Genomic DNA, 9,928 nt, shown 5'->3' with positions numbered 1-9,928 from the left:
CCTTTTGCAAAGGATAAATATAGCTTGTAACAACACTTTAAAAGTCTTTCATTTTCACTCCCTCTTTGAAATGCAGTATTTGTCATCAACTCAAGGCCCATATGTATAGGAGTCTGTCTTAATTATTATGGCTTACAGTGCAATTCTGAAATCTTTTAAAGGAAGTCTCCTATGTCTCCTATTCTTTTTTCTTTTTATGTTCCCTTCTTTTTTTTTTTTTCAAGTTCATGTTGGATGGATAATGTGACGATATCATAACAAGGTTCAAGGGTGGCACAGGTCACACATGCGTGTGAACACCCCATCGTCACAGGAACTACAAAAGGATCTCCCATTGTTCTTTAACAAAATTTTCTTTGCTCTTCTCAGAAATTTTATCTTGTAAATGAACCTTAGTATCCAAATCCACTAAAAATCTCAAGTTAAAAAATGTTATTGCATTTATAGATCAATATGCATGTAAGAAAAAGGAGAAATTAACATCTGTAAGTATTGAATCTTTTATAGAAATCATGTTTGTATTTTTTAAATTATATGTGCTTTTAGAAATATTCTCAGTAAAATTTTATGACTTTCTTCTTGTAAATCTTAGATATTTTTTCATAGGTTAGTTTCTAGGTACTTAAAGTGTTTCTTGATGTCTAAATGATGTAGTTTTAATGATGTTTTGTCACTGGAATTTGCAGATATATAAGAATGTTTTATTTCTTTCTTATATGGTTTTCTCACCAAAACTCTCTTTATAAAAATGACTATTTTTAGAGCAATTTTTCGGTTTACAGAAAATCTGGGCAAAAAAGGAATTCCCATAACCCCTTCTTCCTTCAATATAGTTTCTCCTGTTATTAACATTTTATATTAATGTGGAACATTTGTTACAATTGATGAACCATTATTGAAACATTATTAACTAAAGTTCATAGTTTACATTAGTGTTCTTTCTTTGTGTTGTAAAGTTCTATATTTTTTTGTTTGTTTTGTTTTTGAGACAGGGTCTCACTTTGTCACCCAGGCTGGAGTTAAGTGATGCAATTACAGCTCACTGCAGCCTCAGCTTTCCGGGCTCAAGGGGTCCTCCCGCCTCAGCCTCCTGAGTAGTTGGGAGTACAGGCATGCGCCACCACACCTGGCTAATTTTCATATTTTTTTGTATAGTTGGGCTGCCCAGGCTGGTCTCAAACTCCTAGGCTCGAGCAACACCACCCCTTGGCCTCCCAAAATGCTGGAATTACAGGAGTGAGCCATCACACCCAGGAAAAATCCATCGGTTTTGACAAATGCATGTCATGTACCTGCCATTGCAGTACCATCCAGAAGAGTTTTGCTGCCTTGAAAATCCCACGTGCTCCTCCTATTCATCCTTCCCTTCCTCCTCCTGAGTCTCTGGCAACCACTGATCATTTCATTGTCTCTACAGTGTTGCCTTTCCCAGAATGCTGTATAGTTGGAATCACAATGTATGCACTCTTTTCAGATTGGCTTCTTTCCCTTAGGTTTTCAGTTTCTTTCTTTTTTTTTTTGGAGACGGAGTCTCGCTCTGTCGCCCAGGCTGGAGTGCAGTGGCCGGATCTCAGCTCACTGCAAGCTCCGCCTGCCGGGTTCACGCCATTCTCCTGCCTCAGCCTCCCAAGTAGCTGGGACTACAGACGCCCGCCACCTCGCCCGGCTAGTTTTTTTGTATTTTTTAGTAGAGACGGGGTTTCACTGTGTTAGCCAGGATGGTCTCGATCTCCTGACCTCGTGATCCGCCCATCTCGGCCTCCCAAAGTGCTGGGATTACAGGCTTGAGCCACCGCGCCTGGCCGGTTTTCAGTTTCTTTCATCACATATTTTGGAATATAACATTTGCAATTGCTGAGGGTTTTGTTTTACTTATAACTTTATATAACTTCATTATAACATAATTGTAAACCTGATTTCTTTGTTCTAATGGTCTGAGTTGGGACCATAACAGTGGAAATCTTTTGAAGAATTTTTAATTTTCTCATTTATTCTAGCATTTCACTATCCAATACGATGTTTATTCCAGGATTTTGGTTGATTTCATTAATCAGGTAAATATTTTCTCTCTTCCAGTACTTCTAAAATTTCTCTGGTCAGGTATGGCATTATTTTGTAAGGGATAATTTTACAGTATCTATTAAAATGTTATTTTCTTTTTAAAAGTCAATTCCTTTAGGAAACTACAGTGATAGGTTTTTCTAATGTTGAACTATCCTTACACTTCTTGGTAAACCCTAATTGGTTGTGTCAGTCTTTTTTTACATTGTAGGATTTGTTTCTCTGCTATTTTAGTATATTTACCGTTAGGCTAATAAGTAGGATTTAGTTGTTTAGTTGTTTTAATTGCTCTTGTTGTTTTTAACTAAACAAATGCTTTGCTAACTTTCTACCTTTTCATCTATTTCTGGACCCATTGATTAAACACTGGGATTATAGAGCAAATTAATTTTGGTAAAAATTTTAATAATACCTCAAAGGTATGGTGTCTTTGAGATAATTTTTTGTCTAACTTTTCGATTGTTGTGATTTTGGTTTCTTTTTATTTTTTAACTTGCTTTGTTTAGATTTTGATAAACTGTATTTTCCTAAACATCTATTTTATCTAGATTTCCAAATCTTGAAATATTTGTGTATTTGTGTTTGTGTATGTATATACATTTTTGTAAACATGGACTATATGTTTTTTAAATGTTTTGCAGTGTAATATTTATTTTTCCTGAAATTAATGACTTTTAACTTAATCTGAACTACATATGATTGTCTGCCTCAGAAATATTGTGGATATAGTACTAGCCATTACTGATTAGGCCTACATTTTTATTACACCAATTTGTGTAATACTTTCCTTTGTCTTTTTTTCTTAGGTTTATTTGGCTGAATTTTTCCTAGATTCTTGATTTGCACACATACTTTTTAAATTTTAGCCTTCCTTGCTCCCATTTAAGGCTAAGAATTATTTTTTGAGGACACTTTGGCTAAGAAGTATTTTCAATTTATAGTGTTACCAATATCTTTAATTCTGAAATCTAATTTCAGATGTGACTTATTATTAACCCAAGAGATCATGATAAATTATTAAATTTGTGTACAGGCAACAAAAACAAAAATAGACAAATGGAATTTAATTAAACTAAAAAGCTTCTGTATGCCAAAAAAAAAAAAAAAATCAACAGAGTAAAATGACAACTTGCAGAATGGGAGAAAATATGTGTAAACTATTCATCCAACAAGGAATGAATATCCAGAATTTATAAGGAACTCAGACTACTAACAACAGCAAAAATAATCTCATCAAAAACTGGGCTAAGGATATCAATAGACATTTTTCAAAAGATGGCAAACAGGCCAGGCACAGTGGCTCAGGCCTATAATCCCAGCACTTTGGGAGGCTGAGGCAGGCGGATCACCTGAGGTCAGGAATTGGAGACCGGCCTGGCCAACATATAGTGAAACCTCGTCTCTGCTAAATATTTGTGAAATTTTCAGTTTTCCTTCTGTTATTGCCTTCTGCTTTCATTTCATTGTGGCCAGAGAGATGCTTTGTGTTATTTCAGCCTTTTTATACTTATTGAAGATTATTTTGCAGCCTAACATACCTTGAAGAATATTTCATGTGCACTTGAGAAGCATGCATAATCTGCTGTTGTTGGGTGAAGTGTTCTACATATGTCTGTTAGGTCTAGTTGGTTTACAGTGATACTTAAGTCCTCTATTTCCTTATTAATCTTCTATCTAGTTGCTCTATAGCTCAGTAATCCATTAGTGAAAATGGGGTACTGAAGTCTTCAACTATTATTATAAAACTGCCCGTTTCTCTTTTTAACTTTGGTAATTTTTGTTTCATATATATTATGGGACTCACACTGTTACACATCTATGTTTATAATTATTCTAACTTCTTGATGGATTGACTTTTTCATAACATATAACATAAACATATAATATCATTCTTTGTCCCTTGTAACAATTTTTGATTTTTTTGTCAGATATTAGGACAGTCACCCCAGCTCTGTCTTGGTTACTATTTCCATGTAATATATGTTTCCTATCTATTCATTGTCTACCTCTTGTGCCTTTGGATCTAAAGTGAGTCTCTTGTAGATAGTACACAGTTGGCTCATATTTTAAAAATTCATTTTGTACATTGAATTTCTCCCTTTTAATTAAATAATACATTTATACTTAAAATAATTACTGATAAGGAAGCATTTACTTCTGCCATTTTGGGATTTGTTTTATATATGGATTATATATTTTTCATTTTTCAATTCCTGCAATACTGCCCTCTTTTGTGTTTAATTGATATTTTTAAGTGTATCATTTTGTAAAAAAATTAGCCAAGCATGGTGGCACATGCCTATAATCCCAGCTTCTTGGGAGGCTGAAGCAGGAGGAGAATCGCTTGAACCTGGGAGGTGGAGTTTGCAGTGAGCTGATTGTGGCTACTGCACTCCAACTTGGGCAACAGAATGAGACTCTGTCTCAAAAAAAAAAAAAGTGTATCAATTTGATTTCTTCTCTTTTCTTTTTCTCATTATCTTTTTTGTTATTTTCTTCATTGTTACTCTGGGAATTACAATTGTCATCTTAAATTTGTAGCACTCTAGTTTAAATTTATACCAACTTACTTTCAATAGTACATAAAAATTCTGCTCCTATACAGCTTTGTCCTCTCCTTATATTGTTATTGCCACAAATTACATCTTCATATATTGTGTGACTATTAACATAGGTTTATAATGATTACACATTTGTCTTTTAAATTATGTAGAAAAAAACAGGAGTTACAAGCCAAAAATACAATAATACTTTATATTTATATATGTAGCCACCATGTCTGGCTAATTTTTCTATTTTTTGTAGAGATTGGGTCTTGCCATGTTGCCTGGGCTCAAGTGATCTTCCCACATTAGTCTCCCAAAGTGTCAGGATTACAGGCATGAGCCACCACACCTAGCTAGGTTTTTTTTGTTTGTTTTTTCTCTTTCAGCACCTTAAATATTTATTCTACTGTCTTTTTGGCATCCGCAGTATCTGAAGAAAAACCAACTGCTAATCTTATTAAGAATCTTTTGTAAGTGATGAGCCTCTTCTCTCTTCTTGCTTTCAAGATTCTCTTTGTGACTTTTGACAATTTGAATACAATGCATCTCAGTGTGAATCTCTATGCATTTACCCTACTTGTGTAAGATTGGTGCAAAAGTAATTGTGGTTTTTGCTATTGAAAGTAATGGCAAAACTGTAATTACTTTTGCACCAGCCTATATAGTTCACTTAGCTTCTTGAATGTGTAGATTCATGTCTTTCATCAAATTGGGAGCGTTTTTAACCATGATTTCTTCAAATATATTTTCTGGTCCTTTCTTTCTTCTCCTTCTGGGACTCCCATTATATATATGTTGGTATGCTTGATGCTGTCCCATAGTTCTCTGAGGATTGGTTCTTTTTTTAAAAAAACAGCTTTATTGAGACATCATTTACATATAAATATTATATATATTTAAAGTGTACAATTTGATGTTTTCATATGTGTACATTGTGAAATGATCACAACCAAACTAATAAACATATCCAGTACCTCTACATAGTTACCATTGTAAATGTATGTAATTAGATTTAAAATTTATCCTCTTAACAAATTATCACTATACAATACAATGTTGTTAACTGTCATTACCATGTTGTACATTGAATCTCCAGGAATTATTTATCTTTGTTAATTCTTCTTTATTCTTTTTGCTTCATACAATAGATCTCAATTAACCTTCCTTCAAGTTTGCTTATTCTTTATTCTGCTGTTGAACTACTCTAATTTTTCATTGCAGTAACTGTACTTTTCAGCTTCAGAATTTCTATTAGGTTGTTTCTTATAATTTCTATAGCTTTATTGATATTCTCTATAAGGTGACACATCATTCTTCTGGTTTCCTTTAGTTCTTTGTCCATGGTTCCCTTTTAACTCTTTGAACATATGTTAAGAGTTGATTTAAAGTCTTCGTCTGGTAAGTCCAGTGTCTGGGCTTCTTCAGGGACTGTTTCTATACATTTCTTATTTTCCTGTGAATAGGCCATCATTTCTTGCTTCTTTGCATGTGTCATAACATTTTGTGGAGAAGTGGAGATTTTGCATAATATGACAACTTTGGAAATCAGATTCTCCTCCCTCTCCAGAGTTTGTTATTGCTGCTTGTTGTAGTTTGTTGTTGTTTAACACTTCAATGGTTTAGACACTTCTCTAAACCATTTTTGTTAAAGCTATATTCCTTGTGGTTGGCCACTGAAGTTTTGTTATTTTAGCTTAGTGGTTAGCTAGTGATTTGAAGAGATTTCCTGAAATACTGAGAGCCAAAAGTGTAAAACACTCTCCCAGTCTTTGCAGGTTGGCTTTGCATGGGGAACTCCTTCAATGCTTAGCCAGGTTGTTTAAAACTGCCTTAACCTTCACTCCCTCGTATGGAGCCTAAAAGTTAGATAGATGTTAGAGATTAGAGTCTTTTCAAGTGTCTCTGGGCATATGTCCAGCCTGGGAATGTATGTGACCTTCTGGATTTCTTCATATATACAGAAGCTTTTCAAAGTCATCATTTCCCCAAGTATCTCCATATGTAATCTCCTTCTTCCCAGACTTTTCTTGCTGCTTGTTGCTTGCTCCAACTGTCACCCTTTGTCTCAGGTGGCTAAGGCTAATATATTTGCTTTTACATGCTTTCAACAAACACCACTCAGAAACTGCTTATGACTTGGAGAAAGTTTGAGCCAGGTAAAAGAAAAGCAAGTCCTTGTGCCAACCCTTCAGGGAGCCCAGACGATCAAAACACACCGCCATGATTAAGAATAAGTCCGTATTTCTCCCTGCATCTGGAATGTGAGCTGCTGTGTGAGCTGCTACCAAGCTGATGATGGGGCATGGTAAGCAGGTAAGTTATAATGCCACAGCACTTTTACCAAAATTCAGCAGTGTCTTTCTTCAGTAAGCACTCCCCTGCTTGTTAATGTTGATTTTTAATAGATTCCCAGAGTTCCAAAAAATTTGATTCTTAACAGTTTTTGCAAGGTTGTTTATTGCTTTTGTGGAGAGACAGGATTTTAGAGTTCCCTACTCTGCTATTTTCAGTAACATTACACCTGGATGACTAAGTTTAACTTGTTTACAGCTATTAGAAGTGTATCATTTCCTTTAAAAAAATGTTGGCCAGGTGCAGTGGCTCACGCCTGCAATCCCAGCACTTTGGCAGGCCGAGGTGGGTGGATCACCTGAGGTCAGGAGTTAGAGACCAGCCTGGACAACATGGTGAAAACCTGTCTCTACTAAAAATACAAAAATTAGCTAGGCATGGTGGCACCTGTAATCCCAGCTACTCGGGAGGCTGAGGCAGAAGAATTGCTTGAACCTGGAAGGTGGAGGTTGCAGTTAGCTGAGATTGCGCCTCTGTACTCCAGCCTGAGCAACAAGAGCAAAACTCCGTCTCAGAAAAGAAAAGAAAAGTCATAAAAAAATAAAAAGCTCAGAATCAGAGACACTCTTGGGTAATTTTTAGTATATAAGTCCTTGCATAAACTAGGTGTTCAATACTGTCAAAGAAATTTAAGAATCAGGTCCTAGAAAATGAAAGTATGAAATGAAAACAAAAAAAATATCTGATAAAGCTCTCAATCAATTTAGAAGTTTATTTTGCCAAGGTGAAAGATGTGCCTGGGAGACAAGTCTGTGCCTTTCTCCAAAGATGACTTTCAGGATTTCAATATTTAAAGGAGAAAAGTGGGCTAGAGAGGAAAGAGGGAGAGTATAGTAATCCACATATTGTAAGAGAAAAGGAGAAGGCAAGGGAATAGTAATTATGTATTGGTCTCACACTCAGCAAGTAAATTGACACATTACATAAGATAAGATGAACATAAAGTAGCTACCTGTGGAAATATTTAACCTTTTATCTGTAGCTATCTACTTAGGAACAAAAGGAAAGGTAGTTGCTTGCATGACTCAGCTTTCAGCTTAATATTTTTCCTTTGGCATAGTAAATTTATTTTCTTTTCACAATTCTCACTGCCACTTTTTAAAAAGCCAGTCAAATTTAGCAGTGGCGGGGTCATATACCAACTTTAGTGACACTAATGTTAATAAGTTCTGATAACCCACTACCATTGGACCAACCTCCCCATTTTTTCTTTTAAACTCTTTCAGAAAATGCATTTTAGAAGAAAATGAGTCTCTGATCTCAGGTTTTGTCTGATCTCTCATGACTGGGATGGCCTATTCCTAGATAGGTAGGTCCCCATGTTGTAGGAAAACTCATTTTTAGCCAGTTATGAAGTCTCACATTCTACAAAGAAAAAATAGGTGAAGGACAGAGAAAGGAAGCAAAAGAAAGATGAAGAAATAACAAATATTTTTTAAAAAGAGAGAACAATCCTGGAAAACTGATTTGGCCATATTACTCAAGTCCATACATCAGTAGGTAGGTATAAAATTTGTTTATATATAGAGATAGGTTGCTGTGATTTTCTTCTGAAGTTTATGTTGTCTAGCTTCAGTATTTAAAATCAGGAAAAATGAGCAGAAAAAGGAAAGGAAAGAAGAAAAAAATGAAAACATTATTTTGGAAACTTGTAGCCAGGAAATATTTTAGAATTCAGTCCAAATTGTAGAATATAATAAAAGTTGAAAAACACTTGACAAGGTTAGAATCCAATAACAGGTGTACTACAGTTTATTTTGAAACATGATTTTTCTCTCTCCAATTCCCCCATTGAATTAAAGACAAAATCATAGTAGGACCAATTCATTTGTAAAGTAAGTTTTAGTCTTATTATTGGCTTGATTATTTACATAAAGTGCAGCAAAAATAATCATTTGCCATATAGGCTCTCTTTTTAAAAAATTTGGCTTTGCTGGAAGATTTTCCATAAGGAATCTGATGTAAGGCCTTTTTTTAAAGCCATAAGTCCAGTCAAGGATTTATCTGTGCCTGCAGATACCTGTATAAATGGAATGAATTACTTTCTTTTTGAGGTCTCCAAAAAACCTTGGGGTTCCCAGGGATGTCAGAAAGTGACACTCTTTACTTACCACAGGGCAGGACCCTGTAACTAACAAGGTATAAGGCCAGTGTTTCCAAGGGGTTTTTAGTGGCTCTAAAAGTTAGCCTTATTTTCTCAGGGCAGTCTGAATATATGTCATTCCAGTCAAAGCATTGGTAAACTAACCAGTATCTCCAATTACATCCTGTTATAAAAGAAAACAGTTTCTTATTGAGCTTATATAAATAACTATATTGCCATAAATTAAGAATACTTACAAACAATTTCCAAATTTCGGGGAAATGAGGTAAAGAAATTATGTTTTAAATTTTGCTCACTAGAGTATAATTTACTCAATTGTTAAAAGCTGTACATAGCTTAAAAGAAGAGAAACTTTTCTTAAATCTGAAAAATAAAACAAAAAGAATTGGCAAATTTTTAAATAAAAAGTCATAAAGGATTATTGTAATTATTTCAATCTTCCATTAGTTCAGTCCAAGAAATTAACTCCTGTTCTTCTCAATAGTTGATCAACAACTTTCATGAATACATCAACTTTCCATGAGAGTTCTGGAAGTTTTCCTCTTTATTCCAATGGCACAATCTCTAATATTATCAGAAACTCATATTTAAGAGTACTCCTCAAGAGTTCTATAGCTGATTATAAACCACTCTATAAACAGACCAAAGTAAAACCACAATTGTGGATAATGAAAATCTTAGAACGGTCATGGTTAAAGACACAATTTACAAGGAAATTTGGTTACTCCTGTGGCATACAACAATTTGACACAATATGATTACTACTGATAACATATACTAAGATATATCAGAATCACAGGAATCTCATGTAATTTTGGAACACATACTAATAGCACATTTATATAAATATAATCCAAAGAAGGTT

The 9,928-nt window shown here is 34.5% G+C and overlaps 1 long non-coding RNA gene and 1 other non-coding gene across 2 annotated transcripts in view; one reads left to right on the top strand and one right to left on the bottom strand.

The window, feature by feature from the left end:
- Positions 1-228: 228 nt before the first annotated feature.
- On the bottom strand, positions 229-328 carry LOC112427580 (small nucleolar RNA U13). Its single transcript, XR_003019228.1, has one exon. It is a non-coding gene; the product is annotated as a small nucleolar RNA U13 (small nucleolar RNA).
- A 6,526-nt stretch (positions 329-6,854) lies between these two features.
- Positions 6,855-9,928, top strand: part of LOC139358517 (uncharacterized) — a 42,952-nt gene continuing 39,878 nt past the window's right edge. Inside the window, exon 1 of the long non-coding RNA XR_011613569.1 lies at positions 6,855-6,920. This is a non-coding gene — a long non-coding RNA (uncharacterized lncRNA). The remainder of the gene's footprint in view (positions 6,921-9,928) is intronic.

The sequence above is a fragment of the Macaca nemestrina genome, chromosome 15, assembly GCF_043159975.1.
Source record: "Macaca nemestrina isolate mMacNem1 chromosome 15, mMacNem.hap1, whole genome shotgun sequence".
NCBI classification, from domain to species: domain Eukaryota; kingdom Metazoa; phylum Chordata; class Mammalia; order Primates; family Cercopithecidae; genus Macaca; species Macaca nemestrina.
This window is presented reverse-complemented; position numbering and strand designations above follow the sequence as displayed.